Source organism: Hippopotamus amphibius, chromosome 8 (assembly GCF_030028045.1).
Source record: "Hippopotamus amphibius kiboko isolate mHipAmp2 chromosome 8, mHipAmp2.hap2, whole genome shotgun sequence".
NCBI lineage: Eukaryota > Metazoa > Chordata > Mammalia > Artiodactyla > Hippopotamidae > Hippopotamus > Hippopotamus amphibius.
The window spans coordinates 135,291,966-135,312,681 of record NC_080193.1 but is presented as its reverse complement, the minus strand read 5'-3'; the positions used below and the strand labels follow the sequence as shown (position 1 = coordinate 135,312,681).

Here is a 20,716-nt window from a genome sequence, read left to right as displayed (position 1 = left end):
GTTGGAATAAACTAGATATGCACATATAGGAAAAGCTATAAGTGAAATGTTTCTCAGCCATCCATCAGAATAAATTCCAAATTGAACTGTGAAAAATGGAAAGGTACGAAGTGAAACCATATAGTTACTAGAAGAAAACATGGGTTAATTTCTTTATTACCTAGGAATGGATAAGTCTTTTGTAACCATGATAATAAAGTAAACTATTGATAAAACTGACTATAGAAACGTTTTAAATCAATAGTTTATGATAATAAAATAAACTATGGATAAAATTGATTATAGAGAAACAAAAAATTGACTTTCAAACTTATACAAGAATTTTCTCTTTTATACTTTTCACCTCAATTCATAACTATTAACATTTTCCACATTTGCTTTCTCTCTCTTTCTATAACAGACACATTATTAGTATTATTATTATCATTATTATTATTGACTTTGGTGAACTATTTAATAATAGTTGCAGGCGTCATGACCCCATACCTTTACTTCAGCATGTATCTGATAAAAACATGGATATTCTGTTTCATTACTGTAGTATAATTATAAAAATCAGGCAATTCAGCATTGACACAATACTGCTGTCTAATAACATGCAGTCCTTTCAAAATTTGTCACTTTTGTCTCAATTGTTCTTTATAACAATTATTTTTCTCATGTGTAGTCACATTCCATTAATTGTCATGTCTTGTTAGACGTGGAATACTTCCTTAGCCTTTGTGTTTTATGAAAGTGACATTTTTGAAGTATATAGTCCAAAGTTTATATAATTTCTTTAAAATTGGATCTGCCTTATTGTTTTCTCATTAAATTCAGATTATGCATTTTTCATAGCTTTATTGAAATGTATTTCACATACCATAAAATTGACCCACTTAACTTGTATAGCTTAGTGGTTTTTAATATATTCACAGAGTTGTACAACCATCACTACTATCTAATTTTAGAATATTTTCAAACTCCAAAATGACATTAGCAGTCATTCTCAATTCCCGCTCCTCTCCACACCCCTACTTTCCCAGTCCTAGGCAACCACTAATTTATTTTGTCTCTGTAAATTTGCCTCTTCTAGATGCTGCATCTAAATGGAATCACAAAAATGTGGAGTTTTTTTTTTTTTACTGGTTTCTTTCACTTAACATAATGATTTCAAGGTTCATCCTTGTTGAAACATGTACTGGTATGGCATTCTTTTTTTCTTGCCAATTAATATCCCAGTGTACAGATATACCCCATTTTGTTAATCATTTCATCAGTTGATGGACATAGGTTGTTTCTACTTCTTGCCTATTACAAATAGTGTTTCTGTGAACATTCTTGCACAAGATTTTGTGTGAGCATGTGTTTTGAATTCTCCTGGGTATATACCCAGGAGTGGAATTTCTGGTTCACATGGTAGTTCTATATTTAACATTTTGGTGAACTGCCAGACTGTTTCAAAAGCAGCTACACAATTTTACCTTGCCACCAGCAGTGTATTGATATGAGGGTTCCAATTTCTCTCTGTCTTTATTGATGCTTGTTACTGTCTGTCATTTTCATTTACTATCCTAATGAGTATGATGTGGTATTTTATTTTGTATTTCCCTAATAATTTATGATATTGAGCATCTTTCATGTGTTTATTGGCCATTTGCATTTCTTATTTGAAGAAATGTCTATTTAGACTCTTTGTCCATTTTTAATTTTTAGTTTTTTTGTAGCAGTAAGTTTTTTTATATATTCTGGATAAAAGTCCCTTGTTAGATATATAGTTTGCAAATGTTTTATCCCATTTTGTGAGTTGTCTTTTCACTTTCTTACTTGTGTTCTCTGAAGCACAAAAGGTTTTTATTTTAATAAAGTCCAATTAATCTTTCTTTTTTTTCAGTTGCTTTTGCCTTTTTGGTGTTGTATCTAAGAAATTGTTGCCTAACTCAGTGTAATGAAGATTTACTCCTATGTTTTCTTCTAAGAGTTTTATAGTTTTAACTATTATACTTAGGTCTGTGATCCATTTTGAGTTTGATCCGTTCTGAGACCATGTTTAATTTTTGTTTATGGTGTGAGGTAAAGGTCCAACTAAATTTTTTGGGTGTGAGGTAAAGGTCCAACTAAATTTTTTGTGTGTGGATATCCAGTTTCCTTAAGACCATTTGTTAAAAATGTTCTTCTTTCCCCACTTAATTCTCTTGGTACTCTTATCAAAAATCAATTTACCATAGATTATAACGGTTTAGTTTTGTATTCTCAATTCCTTTTCAATGATGTATAAGTGTCCTTATGCCAGTACCATACTTTCTTGATTACTGTTGCTTTGTAGTAAGTTTCAAAATTGTGAAGTGTGAGTCTTTCAACCTTGTTCTTTCTTTAACAAGACTGTTTTGGTTTTCCTGGGTCCCTTGTATTTCATATGAATATTAGGATCAGCTTGTTGATTTCTGGGAGGAAAAAAAAACAGCTCGGATTTGGATGGAGATTGTCCTGAATCACTTAATCAGTTTGGGGAACATTGCCATTTTAACTATGTTAAGCATTTCAATTTGTGAATATTGGCTGTCTTTCCATTTGTTTAGATCTTCTTAATTTCTTTCAACAATGTTTTATAGTTTCAAGTGTACAAGTCTTGCACTTCTTTTGTTAAATTTTTTTCTAGGTAGCTCATTTTTTTTGCGTACTTCTTTTCTTTCTGTTATAAGATACTCTATGCCTCTCTTGTTCGTTTCTTCACCCAGACTTAAAATGAGCCATTTCTTCAAGGAGCCCTGGTTCTGTATAATGGGTAATGGTATTTAGAAAACATTATCTGAGTGCTCAGTGTGTTCTAAAATACTCATTGTACAGAGGAAACTAAATCTCTCTGAGTTTAAATATCTTCTTTGTTGGCCTTGTGCAGATACTATTGTCAACTAAAATGAGCCAGAATTCTTTGGAGAACACTGCATTTATGTTTGCCGTCAATAAAAATAAGACTGGTCTGGAATATATTATTGTTGTGAAAAAGCAAGAATAGTTTCCAAGAGGTTTAGTAAAGTACTGACAAAGACCTTTTATTGGCTGAATTTTGATAATTCAAACATGAAAAGATCATGATTATAATAACTAGAACTAGTTGAATCTGTAAAAAGCCCTAAGCCCATCATGATGGTCAAAAGGAACAGACTGTGTTCTGTAAAATCATACCTATATATGTCTGAGGATCTATGATCCCCAGTTACAAAATATACAAAAATATATACCTCATGATTACCAGCTAAATGATAACTCATCAAGGATCAAGGTGTGGACTGTGGAGAAATGGATTTGTAAGTGTGGTCCTTTGAGCATGTTCAGTTCAAGAACCTCCCCAATGCAAGTGTGGTTGCACATATGTTGAGGGAGCCTTCAAGGAAGTCTGGGACCTAGTTCTGGACAAATGGTTAGGGAAACTTGGGATTTGACCAGTAACTCACCTACCTCTCAGTAAACTCCCCCATGCTAGGTGTATGTTGTATACATATATCTGGTTAGCTGGCAGACACTTTCCAGAATCTCAAGCAATGGGAGAAGTTAGGAAGCTATACACTCCCCTCCTCACAGAAGTATAAAGTAGGTGCTGTTTATCTCTGGAAAAAACCCTTCATTCTGTTTGGTTAGTATCACTGGCAACTGTGTTATTTCCATGAGGATTCTAGGGACCCAGGATGCTGTACAGGATGCAATGTTGTCTAATTTCTATCTTTCCTATTTTAATGAAAGCCACATATTTCTATCTTTTTGTGTTTATCTTTCCCAATTGAGACATTTATAGGAAAGAAAAAGTGGACAATTTTGACAGCTGTTGAAGATTCTTTATGTACAATGTGAGTCTTTGGAACTAGCAATTAGAAGGTTACAATTTGCATATTGAACTGGTAGAATAATATAAATTAACTAAATTATAATCCTTAAGTATATTCACAGTTGTTATACCATTTGATCTTCAACATTTTTGAAATGTGTACCATAAATCCCATTGTTTGATTATGAGCATTCATATTTTTGAACAAAATTACTATTACTATTTTTTTGCCAACCAGAAAACTATTCTTATATCATATACAAAAGTTTAAAATGTTTATTTATGGAAAATTAAATAATATTCACTATAACATGATAATGATATATTAAAAAAAAAGACAAAGGGTTCCTGGGATGAGTGTGACGTGAAAAATTCTGAGGTCACCCTGTAGTCTGAGAGCATGGTCACTCTGAGGTCTCATCATCTCCCAAGTGAACCATTCTAAGAGGAGTTGAACAATATTATATGCAGTTGGGATTTGTTGTTTTATAAAATAATTTATTCATATGATTACAAACTATATCCATGAGAAGTGGCTGTCAGTGAAGAAAATACATGCTGAAAGGCATTTAGCATAAGCACATCCAGCCTTTGATCTTAGTGATATAAATATATTCTTTACTAAGAATATGTGAATGCTTTGTTTTTATTAGTTGGACCAATATCCTGAGTATTCCTGAGCAGAAAAAGTTCATGTTCACCTGTTGAGCAGGTATCTGATGACTTCAGGAAGACTGGACAATTTTTTCTTTTGTCTAATTGGTGAAATCACCCCTTAAGTTCTAATTATCCTATCTGATCTGTTCTCTTCTTTTTAAAATTGGAACTTCCATCTCAACTTATTTAAAAGATACTACATTACTCATTTTTAAAAGGATTTAATGTAGCATCTTCTAGAAGGAGTTAGTTTTTGATGTCCTGTGTAGCTACTAAGTATTTTCTATCTTAGTGTGTATCTCTCCTTCATGTGTTTTTTTATTTGGAATGGTCCTTTGGAAGAATTAAAGTGTTTTCCAGGAACTCTGATGACTCAGTTAAATTATAAAACATTAACTTATAAATCAGCAGTTCTGATCATTCCAACATTGATAAGTTATGAGTAAAAATAGTAGATAGGACTAGCTTTAGAGGACTGATATATTGGATATAACAGGAAATCAAGGGATGAGGTGTGGTTAGGTCCATGAGGACTATTCTAAGAAAACTATGCCTAGATACATTACAAAATGAAACCGTAAGGTAAAGAGAAAATCTTGAAAGCAGACAGAGGAAGGTGATGCTTTATATAAAAAAAAAACAATGATTCAAATGCGAACAGATTTTTTACCAGAAATCAGTGGCCATAAACAAAAACAAAAACAAAGAAAGGAAAAAAAAAAGAGAGAGAGCATAGTGGCCAGAACACTTTAAAACTGAAACAATAAATCAGTCAACCCAAAATTCTGTGTGCAGTGAAAATATCCTTCAGGAATGATGGCAAAGTTAACACAATTTTATCAATGGAAAACTAAGAGAAATTTGTCTCCAGCAGACCTGTACTACAAGAGATGGTAATGGCAGTCCTTCAGAGGAAAAAAGAATGATATTAACAGAAAAGTTGGATCTTCAGGAGCAAATGAAGAACATCAGAAATGGTAAATATCTGGATAAAAATAAAGACTATTTTTATCCTCTTAAGTTCTTTAAAAAAGACCTGTGGATGTTTAAGGGAAAATTATAACATTGTTCTTTGGGATTTTCAATGTATGCAGATGTAATCCATAAATGTATAATAAAACAAATCTATGAAACTACTGGGAGATATACAAAACTATTACAGAGTGTGGTTGGGGGGAGGTGGTTAAAGGGACCTGTGTGCTTGTGAAGTGTCTGTACTTTACTTGAAAATGAACAGTATTCTGGTTGGATTCTGATGTATTGTGTTTCTTAAATAAACCACTAAAAGTATACAAAGAGATATATTTAAAAGCTGATACAAATACTAAAATGTAAGATTAAAAATTATTTGTTATATTTTTAAAAGATAAGAAGGAAGAATAGCAACAACAGCAGAGAGGATAAAAAGAAAAATAATAAAATACTGAATGAAATCTAATGATAATAGTAATTATTTTAAATACCAAAGGTCTAAACACTGCAGTTAAAAAGCAGACATTGTCAGAGTGGATTAAAAAAGGAAGACCAAACTATATACAGCTTTCAAGAATTATCTTTTAGGTATAAAGACACACAGGTATGATGAAAGTAAATGAATGGACAAAAGTATACCAGGCAAACAGTAAGCATTAAAAGCAAGGAATAGCTATATTAATATCAGATAAAATAGCTCTCAAGATAGAGCATATTATCAGAGATCAAGAAGGATATTTCATAATGTTAAAAGGACATTTCAGGGTGAGTGGATCAAGATGGCAGAGGAGTAGGACATGGAGCTCACCTTCTTCCCACGGATACATCAAAAATAAATCTGCATATGGAACAACTCTCATAGCACAGCTACTGAATGGCGTCAAAAGACCTCAGACCTCCAAAAGGGCAAGAAAATCTCCATGTAAACTGGGTAGGACAAAAGAAAAAAGAAAAAAAAAAAGAGAGAGAGAAAGGAATTGGGAAGGGATCTATGCCCCTGGGAGGGAGCCGAGAAAGAGGAAAGGTTTCCACATGCAGGGAAGTCTCCTCACTGGCAGGGGAGATCAGCCAGGACAGAGTGGGAGCTTCAGAGCCTCAGAGGAGAGCAAGCAACAGGTTTGTGGAGGGCAAAGCAGAGAGAGACCTGCACAAACTATCCGTGCCAACCGGCATTCCCCAGCTTGAGAAGCTTTTCTGTTGGGGCGGATGGGGCTGGGTGCTGAGACTAGGGCTTCAGAGGTCAGACCCTAAGGAGAGGACTGGAACTGGCTGCATGAAGACAACGAGAGGGGGCTAGGCTGTGGTGCGTCACAGTTGAGGGAGTCTTGGAAGAAGCCTGGGCATGCCAGAGAGGCAAGGCACCATTATAGGGGTGTATATGAGGAGAGGGGTGGGCTTGTCATAAGAGCTTCTTTCTCCATGTGCTCTCAGGCAATAGGCCACTGCCTACATGAGCTGCAGGGGTCGGTGCAAGCTGTGGCTGCTGTCTCAGACTCCAGAAGTGGGTACGGATGTTGCCGCTGTGGAGGTTCCCATGAGCGGGTACAGGTCACTGCCCCCACCTTCCCAGGAGCTTCTGTGGTCCACCAATGTCAAGGGTCCCAAGACCCGGCACCAACCACTAGAAGTGAAATACAATCTATTTTAAAAAAAAAATCAACAAAAAACTCCATACAAACAAAAGTCTAGGACTAGATGGCTTCACAGGTGAACTCTACCAAACACATACATACAAAGAGGAACTTGTACTGATTCTTCTCAAACTTTTCCAAAAGATTGAAGAGGAGAGAACATTCTTAAAGACATTCTATGAACCCACCATCACCCTGATACCAAAAGCAGACAGAGACACCATCAAAAAAGAAAAATTACAAGCCAATATCTTTGATGAATGTAGATGCAAAAATTCTCAACAAAATATTAGCAAACCAAATCGAACAACACATAAAGAAGATCATACATCATGACCAAATGGGATTCATACCAAGTTCACAAGGATAATTCAACATTCTCCAGTCAATCAATGTAATACACCACATTAACAAAAGAAAAATCAAAAACCACACGATCATCTCAATAGATGCAGAAAGAGCATTTGACAAAATTCAGCATCCACTCATGATAAAAACTCTTACCAAAGTGGGAATAGAAGGAACATTTCTCAACATAATAAAAGCCATGTATGACAAACCTACAGCCAATGTAATACTCAACAGCAAAAGCTAAAAGCCTTCTCACTAAAATCTGGAAGAAGACAAGCATGCTCACTCTCACCACTGCTGTTCAACATGGTATTGGAAGTCCTAGCCACACCAGTTAGATAAGAAAAGGAAATAAAAGGTATCCAAATTGGAAGGGAAGAGGTAAAATTGTCACTGTATGCAGATTACTTGATACTATATATAGAAAACCCTAAGGACTCCACACAAAAACGATTAGATCTTATAAATGAATTCAACAGAGTAGCAGGATACAAGATTAATATTCAGAAACCAATTGCATTTCGTTATACTAACAATGAAATATCAGAAAGGGAATGTAAAAAACCAATACCTTTTAAAATAGCACCAAAAAAAAAAAAAAGGAATAAACCTGACCAAGGAGGTGAAAGACTTATATGCTGATAACTATAAAACATTAATAAAGGAAATTAAAGAGGATTCAAAGAAATGGAAAGATATCCCATGCTCTTGGATTGGAAGAATTAATATTGTTAAAATGACAATACTACCCAAAGCAATCTACAGACTTAATGCAATCGCTATCAAAATACTAATGTCATTTTTCACAGAACTAGAAAAAATAATCCAAAATTTCTATGGTACCGTGAAAGACCCAGAATTGCCACAGCAATCCTGGGGGGAAAAAAAACAGAGCAGGAGACATAACTCTTCCAGACTTCCGACAATATACAAAGCTACAGTAATCAAAACAGTGTGGTTTTGGTACAAAAACACACATACGAATCAATGGAACATAATAGAGAGCCCAGAAATAAACCCATGCACCTACAGTCAATTAATCTTTGACAAAGGAGGTAAGAATATAAAATGGAAAAAAGATAGTCTCTTCAGCAAGTGGTGCTGGGAGAGTTGGACAGCTGCACGTAGATCAATGAACTTAGAATACACCCACACACCATGCACAAAAGTAAACTCAAAATGGCTTAAAGACTTAAAACATAAGACATCACACTGTAAAATTCCTAGAAGAGAGCACAGGCAAAATATTCTCTGACATAAATTGTACCAATGTTTTCTTAGTCAGTCTCCCAAGGCAAGAGAAATAAAAACAATAATAAACAAATGGCACCTTATTAAATTTACAAGCTTTTGCACAGCAAAGGAAACCATTTGAGGAAAATATTTGCAAATGATGTAACAGACAAGGGCTTAATCTCCAAAATGTACAAACAGCTCATACAACTCAACAACAAAAAAACAAACTATCCAACTGAAAAATGGGCATTTCTTAATAGACATTTCTCCAAAGAAAGACATACAGATGGCCAGTAGGTACATGAAAAGATGCTCAACATCACTAATTATTAGAGAAATGCAAATCAAAACTACAGTGAGGTACCACCTGATACTGGTCAGAGTAGCCATCATTAAAAAGTCTACAAATAACAAACGCTGGAGAGGGTGTGGAGAAAAGGGAACCCTCCTACACTGTTGGTGGGAATGTAAGTTGGTGCAGCTGCTATGCCAAAACAGTGTGGAGGTTCCTCAGAAAACTAAAAATAGAATTACCTTATGATCTAGCAATCCCACTCCTAGGCATATACACAGACAAAACTATAATTCAAAAAGAAATGATGCACCCCTGTGTTCATAACAGCCCTATTCATAATAGCCAAAACATGGAAACAACCTAAATGTTGATCAATAGATGAATGGCTAAAGAAGATGTGGTACATATATGCAATGAAATACTACTCAGCCATAAAAAGTAATGAAATAATGGCATTTGCAGCAACATGGATGCAACTAGAGATTATCATACTAAGTGAAGTAAGTCAGAAAAAGAAAGACAAATACCATATAATATCACTAATATGTGGAATCTAAAATATGGCACAAATGAACCTATCAACAAAACAGACATATAGACATATAGATATATCACAGACATATAGAACAGACCTGCGGTTGCCAAGGGGGAGATGAGGTGGGAGAGGGAAGGACTGGGAGTTTGGGACTAGCAGATGTAAACTATTATATACAGGATGGATAAACAACAAGGTCCTACTGTATAGCACAGGGAACTCTGCTCAGTGTTATGTAACAACCTAAATGGGAAAAGAACATGAAAAATAATAGATACATTTATATGTACAACTGAATCACTTTGCTGTACACCTGAAACTAACACAATATTGTTAATCAACTATACTCCAATAAAAAATAAAAAGTTTAAACTTAGGTAAGATAGATGAATTACTTTAGAAAACATCTTACCATAATTGACACAAGAAAAATGAAAATCTGAGAAATTTAATGTCATATGTTCACAATCTTTTCAGAAAATAGAGAACACTGCCCAACACAGTTTATGAGGTGAGCATAGCCTTTATCCTTACAATGATATTTTGAAAAGACAATTACACAAATCCCTCATGAACTTAAATACAAAAATACATTGTACAATATTAGCATATTGAATTAAGCAATATATAAAAAGGACAATATATCATTAAAAAAGAGATTTTAGTCCAGGAATGCAAGACTGGATCAATATTCAAAACATTATCAATGTTAATTTACTGTATTAACAAAATAGAGGATAAAAAAATGTTTGCTCCAAAATGTGAAGAAAAAGCAGTAACAAAATTCAACATACATTCATGATAAAAACTCAGCAAAGTAGGAATGATAGGGAACTTCTTAATCTGGATAACGAGTATCCCTTGAAAACTCAATTAACATCATATTTAGTAATGAAAGACTGAATATTCTACCCTAAATTTTAGAAACATAGGAAGAATGTCAAGTTTTGCTGCTTGTATTTAACATTGTACCAAATTCTGTAAGCATTGCAGTAAGGCAAAATAATAATAATAATAATAATAGCAATAATACACATACATTTCATAATGGAACAAGTAAAACTGTCCCTCTTTTCAGGTGATGTGATTCTTTCCTAGAGAATCTAAGGAGTCTGCAAAACAATTGGAATAAAGAGGGAATTTAATAATGTTACAGGATACACAGTTAAAATTTAAAAAATCAGTTGTACTTTTATATATCAGCAGCAAGCAATTGGGAAAAATTTTTAAATTCCATTTACAATTGCATGCCCCCCCCAATAATACTTAAATATAACAAAAGACATCCACAATTTCTACCCTGAAAATTTGAAAACGATAAGAGAATATAAAGATCAACTAAATTAATACTGAGATATACTATGTTCATGGATTGGAACATTCAAGATAATTGAGATGTTATTTCTATCCAAATTAATCAATATATCCAACATAATGTCAATCAAAACTTCGATCAATTACTTTGGTGGAGAACAACAAACTGGTTCTAAAATTTGTATGGAAATGCAAATAAACAACAGTAGGCAAAGCAATTTTTTAAATGATAAACAATGTGGGCGGGCTTACCCAAAATGATTCCAGTACTTCAGATAAGGTTACCGTATTCAAGACCACTTGTTACTGGTGAAATGACAGGCATTTGGATCAATGAAATTGAATTGAATCTTAAACTCATACATACATGATTAGCTAATTTTTATAATTTAGTATAAAATAGAGAATCTTTTCAGTAAATAATGTTGATGCAACTGGCCATCCATATGGAGAAAATTATTAGATCCTACTTGATATCATGAAGAAAAATTAACCATAGACTTAAGTGGAAACATAACATTATAAATTTTGGAAGGAAAAACATAGGAGAAAAAGCTTTACTGTCTTGGGGTAGGAAATGATTAATAAGGACTCAGATGGTATGAACTGTAAGAAAATATAATAGGTGGATTTTTTAAATCAAAATTTAAAATTTTTTGCTCTTTGAAAACACTCTCAAGAAAATGAAAAGGCAGTATGTAGTATGGTGGGAAATATTTGCAAATATATTTCAAAGAACTCACTTCCAAAGTATAAAAAGAACTCTTACAACTCATTAACAAGAAGACAAATGATCCATTTTCAAAATGGGCAAAGTTTTGCAAAGGCACATCACAAAAACAATATGTAAATAAGCATATAAAAATATGCTCTACATCATTTGTCAACAGGGAAATGCAAATTATAATCAAAATGAGACTCTTCACATTCATTAATATTGTTAAAGTTAAAAAGATGTTAATACTAAATGTTGGTTAGGATTTGCAGTAAAGAGAATTCTCAGATACTGCCGGGGGACACATAAAATGTCACAGCTACTTTCAAAAATGGTTTGACAGTTTATTAAAAAATAGCACTAAAAGAAAAAATAGATAAGTTGGACTTCGTTAATATTAAAAAGTTTTGTACTTCAAAGGATACTATCAAGAAGGTGAAAAGACAGCCCACAGAATCAGAGAAAATACTTTCAAATCAAATATCTGATAAGGGCTTTGTATGTTGAATACATTCTACATATCAATTTGAATTGATAAAATTAACAAACCTGATCATACCAAGTTTTGACATGGTTGTGGAGGAATTGGAACACTCATTCACTGCTGGTGGGAAAGTAAAATTGTAAAATCACTTTGGAGAACAGTTTGACAGTTGTGTATAAAGTTAAATACATGTCTATCACATGAATCAGCCATTCCACTCTTAAGAATGTGCTCAAGAGAAAGGAGCATATGTCCACATAAACTCTTGTACTGGAATGTTCACAGAACCTTTATTTGTAATAACCCCAAATTGGAAAACATCTGAAATGTCCATCAGCAGGTTTGTGGATAATCAAATTGTGATATAGCTATATGGTGGAAGACTCAGCAATATAGAAGGGTGAACTGTCAACAAACACATGACAATATGAGTGAAGCACAAAATAATTTTGCCAAGTGAAGAAAGCCAGCAAAAAGAATATATACACGCCATATGATTTCATTTATATAAAACTCTAAAAAATACAAACAAATCTGTAGTGACAATACATAACTGGTTGTCTGGGGCCAGGGATTAGGCGCATAGGGAGAGAAAAAGGATTACGGAGGGAATGAGGAAACTTTGTGGGGTGATGTATATATTCACTATTTTGATGGTGGTGATAGCTTTACAGGTGTATTCATATGTGAAGACATCAAATTAAACATTTTATTATTGATTGATTGATTGATTGATTGGCTGTGTTGGGTCTTCCTTGCTGCACACAGGCTTTCTCTAGTTGCGGTGAGCAGGGGCTACTCTTTGTTGCAATGCACAGGCTCTTCATTGCTGTGGATTCTCTTGTTGCAGCACACAGGCTCTAGGCATGTGCGTGGGCTTCAGTAGTTGTGGCACATGGGCTCAATAGTTGTGGCTCATGGGCTCTAGAGTGCAGGCTTAATAGTTGTGGCACACATGCTTTGTTGTTGATGTTGGAAATATAATATCATACAGTCACTTGAAAAGACAGTAGTTTCTTACAAAGCTAAGCATACACTAATTGTTTGACTCAGCAGTAACACTCCTTGATATTTACCCAAATTAGTAGAAAACCCATGTCTGCACAAAATACCTGCACTTAAATATCTATCACAGCTTTATTCATAATTGCTAAAAACTTGTAAGTAATCAAGATGTCCTTCAGCGGGGCAGTGGATAAACAAACGGTGGTATATTCACACAGTGGAATATTATCCAACATTAAAAAGAAATGAAGGACTGGGGCGGGGAGGGTGGCGGGGACTCGGGGTGGGGAGTCAAGGAAGGGAGGGAATGCGGGGATGTGTGTATAAAAACAGTTGATTGAACTTGGTGTACCCCCCAAAAAAAAAAAAAAAAAAAAGGGCAGGACACTGAAGAAAGAAAAAAAAAGAAATGAGCTATTGGGCTTCCTAGGTGGCACAGTGGTTAAGAATTCGCCTGCCAATGCAGGGGACACGGGTTCTACCCCTGCTCCAGGAAGATCCCACATGCCGCGGAGCAACTAAGCCCATGCGCCACAACTATTGAGCCTGTGCTTTAGAGCCCATGAGTCACAACTATTGAGCCCATGTGCTGCAACTACTGAAGCCCACACGCCTAGAGCCCGTGCTCCGCAACAAGAGAAACCACGGCAGTGAGGAGCCCGCGCACCACAATGAAGAGTAGCCCCCACTCACCGCAACTAAAGGAAAGCCCGTGCACAGCAAAAAAGACCCAACATAGCCAATAAAACAAATAAATAAAAATAAATAAATTAATTAATTTAAAAGAAAAGAAATGAGCTATCAAATCGGAAAAAGACTTAGAAGAAATTTAAACACGTATTGCTAAGTGAAAGAAGGCAATCTGAAAAGTCTATATACTGTATGATTCTAACTATATGACATTCTGGAAAAAGTGAAATTATGGAGGCAGTGATAAAAATCAGTAGCTGCCAGGGGTTTGGGGTGGGAAGGGCGAGATGAATTGGTGGACCACAAGGGATTTTTAGGGCAGTGAAACTATTTTATAGAAACTATTCTGATGGTGGATACAAGTCATTATTTGTCAAGACCCATAGAATGAACAGAAATAGTGAATCCTAATGTAATATATGATTTTAGATTTTAGTTAATAATAATATTTCTGTGGCTCATCAGTTTTAACACATATACCATAGTAATTCAAGATATTAATAATAGGGGAAATTAGAGAGGATGTGTGAGGAGGATATTGGAATTCTCTGTACTTGCCCTCATTTTTCTTTAAAACTGCTCCTAAAAAAGTACATTAATTTTTTAAAAAATTTTAGGAGTCATCAGTGGTACACATTGCAGCATAGACACATTCTACAATTTAAGTTCAGGCAGGTTACTAAGACAGAAAGTTTCTGGAAAACAAAGCTGAACCCATGCTTTCTAAAATGTTATTTTCAAAACTACTAAACATGAAAAGAGTGACACATAACAGGAAGTAAGACAGTCAATAGCAACTAACTCTGGGTCCAAATGTTAGACTTAGCAGACAAAGATCTCAAAGCAACTATTAGAAATATGTTTTTAACATTTAAAAAAACTTAGGTTTAAAGAACCTAATGGAGAACATAGTAGTAACAACCCAACAAAAAGGGAATCTAAATAGAGAAATACAATCTGTAGCAAAAGAACCGAATAGAAATTCTAGAGCTTAAACGTACTGTTACTGGAATGAAAAATTCACTAGATGGGCTCAGTAGCGAATAGAAAGACTTCGTGAACTTGAAAATTATTAGAAATACCCCAATGCAAGGAATAGGGAGACAAATTGAAGAAAAATGAAAAGAATCTCAGAGAGCTTTAGAACAGTGTGAAGTACCTAACATACATGTAGTGGACATCCTAAAATAAGAGGAAAGGTGGGGGGTGAGCAGAAAAAAATAATTGAAGAATTAATTAATGAAAACCCCCCAGTTTTGATAACACTAAACTACAGATTGAAGAAGCTCAGCAAACCCCAAATGTGAAAAAGACGAAGGACCACACCTGGATACCTTACAGTGAAACTGTTGAAAGATAAAGACAAATAGAAACTCTTGAAAGAAGCAGTGGGAAAACAACTCATCATGAGTAAGGGAGCAACAGTATGATTAATAGCTAACTGCTCTAATCAGAAACAAGAAGAGCATCAAGAAGACAATGTAATGACATATTCAAGGTCCTGGAACTGAGCTTGGGAGGGGAACTGACAACTGAGAATTCTATATGCAGTAAAAGTATCCTTCAGTGATGAAAGTGAAAAACATTCCTTCTAAGAAAACAAAAACTAAGATTTTATTGCTTAGCAGATCTATACTACAAGCAGTACTTAATGAAATTCTTCATCATTACTTACTGATACTTAACAGTAACTCAGAGCCTAAAGGAAGGAAGAGCACTAGAAATGGTACATGTGTGGGTAAATACAAAAGACCGTATAATATTTTTCCTTGTCTTCTTATTTCTTCAAAAAACAAGCGTTTAAAGCCATAATTAATAGTACTTTATTGTTGGATATATAATATACATGAAAGTCATATAATTAACATTAATGTTACTAACAAGGGTGGTGGAAATGGACCACATAAGAGCACATTTGTTATAATAGAATTAAGTCAATATTTATCTGAAATAGATTGTCATAACTTAAAGATTCATTTTGTAACCCCTAAAGCAATGACTAACAAGAAACTTTAAATGAAATCTAATAAGTAATCGAAAGAGAAACTACCATGTTACATTGAAAACATACTTATTTTATGTAAAAGACCCTAGAGGAGTAACAGAGGACCGAAAAAGGACATCTAGAAAACAAATATCAAAATGGAAAATAAAATCCAGCCATATCAGTGATTACAATACTTGTGAATAGACTTCAATTGAAAGAGATTTATACGTCTTTTCTTTATTCTTATAAACAGTGTTATGACTGCCTTCCATTTGCCCTTCCAGATCTACTCTTCTCCTTAGTATACTTTGCTTTTTACCTTATGAAGCTTATTTGTTTGGATCATATGGGTGTACATGTCCTCTGGCACCTGGTCAGTTTTACCAATGAGGGGACCTTCAAGAATACTGAAGGGAAGAATAAGTAGACAAGTATTTATTTTCCCTGTCTCCCTGTGTGGGCACATCAGGCTGTCTGTGTCTGTATACTGAAAATGGCCTTTTCTACACTGTTGCCTTCTTCTGATTACAGTGATTAACCCCTCTACTTAAACCTATGGGTATAGGGAAAGGGAAATTTCTTCTGTTATTAGCCGTGGGTTATTGTACTTTTCCTTGTGGTTCTTCCTTGCTCTTACTTTTATAAATAGTACCTCAGTACTTTAACCTTCCTTAGATTGTCCCAAGTTGAATGTGCCATCTGGGTCCTAAATGAACCCTGGCTGATATATCTATGATTTTTTAGGTAGGATATTTGGTTTTTTTACTCCCTATCAGCCATCTTCTCTTTTAAATCTTTTTCAATATTATTTATATTTTTCTTCATTCTGAAAAATATTCAAAACTCTTTTTCACATCCTTATTCTTAAGTTTTAGTGTGCCTGTAATGCATATATTAATTATTTTATTTGTTATTTTGCATTATGTAATTCTTTATATTGACATTGTTTTTCAATCCATCTTATCTTTTTTTAATTTCTTTACCTCTCCTGTTGCATCTCCTTTGAGGTAACCAAACAGATGAAAACTGTATGTTTACGTTTTGTTCAGAGGAAACCATTTACAGAATATATGCTATTTTACATTTGCCACAGTGTCTTTTCAGAGCAATCTCACTCTTCGTCCCATCCTCCCTTCCTCTCTTCCTTCTTCCCCTCCTTCCTCCCTCCCCCTGTCTTTCTTCTCATGTACCCCCATCTGGCATTTTTTCAATACACAACATTGAAAAGGGACCCCTGTACATTCTTTCTTTCTTTCTTTTCTTTCTTTCTTTTTTTTTTAGCATCAATCACTTTATAGGCTGCAGTGCTCTCAGGTGAAGGACAGACTCCCTGGGAGCAGGGTGAGCATCTCAGAGGTACATGCTAACTTTAAAACAACTGCTGGCAAAAAACAAAACAAAACAAAACAAAAAAACAACTGCTGGCAAATAGCCCTCTAAGCATTAACTTTGAAGGCAAGTTTCTACCTCATTTTGAAATACCCACTGACATTTGTCTTGTATGGATTAGTTGACCTGTCTTGTGATTTTTGTCTTGGGTTTTCTAAGTTAGTGTCACATCTCAGTTTACAATGCTTAGAAAATATGTGCTATATTCAAGTCTATCTTTCCATCCTTTTCCACTCCAAGTATGCAAAATTTTGTGGGTTTCCACCATGTGCCCCTGCTTCTTTATGTATTTCATGCTGGCAGTTTTAGTCTCTGAAGATATTACGGAGAGAAGAAGCTAAGGTGGAACCTTTGGCAGGCTTCTGATTCTGGCTGCCTCAGTATATCATTCTGTACAATTGAGAAATGCCTATCTTTTTATTGATCAGTACATTACAACATGTAGTGGTAGTTGAGTTCTTTTTCTGTCTGTTCTGTTCTTATTCATGGAACATACTACTGATTTCATTCCCATTGTTATAACAGTGAAAATTCCACTAAGGTTTTATTGTGTAAAGTTTCTGTACTCCTTTTTTAGGTCGACTCCCATGTCCAGTTACTCATGCTTTTTTGTACTCCACTAATTCCCAAAGAATTTTAGGTGTGGAAGAATTCATTAGAGATTATCTAGTAGAATTTCCTATTTGATGAAGATATGGTAAAGAGGTTAAATTAGGATTCTAGGAACAACCAAATATAATAAAATACAGGCAGGTCTTCTGATTGCCAGTCCACTGCCCTTGGCATATTTCATGCTACATCTTTTATTATTTAAGCTTATTTGTCAATGAATTCCATTAGAAGGAATACTAATATAGGGATCAGCATATCTAGCATTTAGTTATAGATATGTCATTTATTAGCTGAAAGATTTTGGAAGTCACTGAACTTTATTTGTAATTACAAAATAGATCATATAACCCAGCTGATCCAGGTTTCCTTTAAGATCTGTTTCAGTTTTAAATTGAATTCCAAATAGTTTTCATGTATAAGATGCCAAGCAAAGACTACTTTGTGTTTTTTTAATTAATTAATTAATTAATTTTATTGGCTGTGTTGGGTCCTTTTTGCTGTGCGTGGGCTTTCTTTTAGTTGTGGTGAGTGGGGGCTACTCTTCGTTGTGGTGCGCGGACTCCTCATTGCCGTGGCTTCTCTTGTTGCAGAGCACGGGCTCTAGGCACGTGGGCTTCAGTAGTTGCAGCACATGGGCTCAGTAGTTGTGACTCACAGGCTCTAAAACACAGGCTCAGTAGTTGTGGCGCACGGGCTTAGTTGCTCCACGGCATGTGGGATTTTCCTGGAGCAGGGATGGAACCTGTGTCCTCTGCATTGGCAGGCGGATTCTTAACCACTGCACCACCTAGAAAGCCCTACTTCAAGTTTTGGTGAAAGGGACCAGGTGACACAAAACTTATAAGCTATGATTCTTTCCAACTCTTTTATATATTCTTTTAAAGGAATTATAGAATATCTATCTTATCTGTGCACAGTTGAGACTATATATACATTTGAACAAATTCAGAAGTAATCTAATAGGAGCAATCTTGCAGAAGTGACAATTTTGAAAAACTAGTAACGTCAAATGCTTATCAGGTATTTGTTAAAATTTTTAAACTGTTTTTTTATAAAGAGGTAGTGTAGGAGATTAGTTGAAAATGCCATCTTGCACACTCAGCATAATTAATTATGGTGAAATGTAAACAAAAAGCACTTTACACTCTTTACACTCATTAGGGATGGTTATAATATCAAAGACAGAGAGCAGCAAATGATCCTGAGGATGTGGATAAATTGTAACCCTCATATGTTGCTAGTGGGAGGGAATACATACATTAGAGCTACTCTGGACAATAGTGTGGCAGTTCTTAAAAAAGTAAAATGTATATGACTTAGCAAATTCACTCCAGGTATATACCCAAGAGAACTGAAAACATATGTCCATGCAAAAACCTGTATATGAATGTTTATAGCAGTATTATTCATAATAGCCAAAAGGTGGAAACAATCCAAATGTCCATTAATGGACAAATGGAAAAATAAAATGTGGTATATCCATACAGTGAAATATTATTCAACAATAAAATGGAATGAAATATTGATACATGCTACAATATAAGTGAACCTTAAAAACATTATTCTATGTGAAAGAAGCCAATCACAAAACACCACATATTGTATGCATCCGTATATATGTAATGTCCAGAATAAGCAAATCCATAGAGACCGCAAGTCGATTGGTGGTTTCCAGGAATTGGGTGAAGAGGGGAATTGGTAGTCACTACTAATGGGTATGGGATGTCTTTTTAGGGTGGTGAAAATCTGGAATTAAACAGTGGTGATGATTGTACAAACTTGTGAATATACTAAAAAAAAACATGGAATTGCATACTTTAAAAGGGTGAAATTTATGGTAAGTGAATTATATTTCAATAATAAAAAAACATCTAGGGACTTCCCTGGAGATCCAGTGGTTAAGACTCCGCTTCCACTGCACAGAGTGGGTTCAGGGAGTGTGGGTTCAATCTCTGGCTGGGGAACTAAGATCCCACATGCTGTGCAGTGCAGCCAAAAATAAAAAGAAATTTTTTTAATTAATAATAATAAACATCTAAAACATGACAAGGTATGTCATCATGAAATTGTTCACAACCAGTGATAAAGAGAATCTTGAAAGCAGTTTGAGGAAAAGAGACATGTGACTACAGAGCAACAAATATCAGAATTTAAACAGATATATCATCAGAAACAGTATAAAGAAGAAGGCCATAGACCAACATCTTTAAAATAGCTAAAGAAAATGCTTTTAACTGAGAATCTTATACCCAGCAAAAATCTTTCTAACATGAAAGTGCAGTCTTTTCTAGATATACAAAAGCTGAAAGACAAGTGATTTTTGATAAAGGTACAAAGTCAACTTAATGGAAAAAGGGTAGTCTTTTCAGTACATCGAGCTGGGAAAATTGGATATCCATATGCCAAAAACAGATTTTCATATATGTTGTATGATATGTAAAACATAACTCAAAATGGATCATAGACCTAAATGTAAATAAAAGCTCAAGTATAAAACATCTAGAACAAAACATAAGGAAAGGAGAAAATCTTCATGATTTTCTACTATGATTTCTAAAAGCTGGATCTATAAAAGTAAAAATTGATAAATCATTTTTTATCAAGATGAAAAATAAACTCTGCTCTTGAAAATATACCCTTAAGGGAATGAAAAGATGTACTTATTTGACTGGTCACTCCTGAATTTCTTTTCCTGGCTTTTCTTCACATCTCCAGCTTCTAAGTATTGCAGTATCACAGAACTTAGTCTGTGTGTAGTCACTTTTTGATCTCACCATTTCATATTTTAAATACTATAAGCAAGGAACTCCCAAATTTGTATGTCCAGCTAGGACCTTTCCCTGGACTTGAAACTTACGTAGCCATCTTTGTGCTTAACATCTCCACCCTGATATTTAGTTAGTATCTTCAGCTTAACAAGTAATAAACAAACCTACTGATTTACACCAAACCACAACTCCCTCACTCAAAACAGCTCTTTTGCAGTCTCTCTGTGTACATAAATGCTAACCTTTGCCTTCTAGTTGCTGAGGACAAAAACT

At 34.6% G+C, this 20,716-nt stretch overlaps 1 protein-coding gene across 1 annotated transcript in view; it reads left to right on the top strand.

Annotated features, from left to right (window-relative positions):
• BAZ2B (bromodomain adjacent to zinc finger domain 2B) overlaps positions 1 to 20,716 on the top strand; it is a 365,031-nt gene that overhangs the window by 50,800 nt on the left and 293,515 nt on the right. Inside the window, exon 3 of the mRNA XM_057745056.1 lies at positions 5,334 to 5,436. The gene's annotated coding sequence lies outside the window, so the exon portion shown is untranslated. The remainder of the gene's footprint in view (positions 1 to 5,333; positions 5,437 to 20,716) is intronic.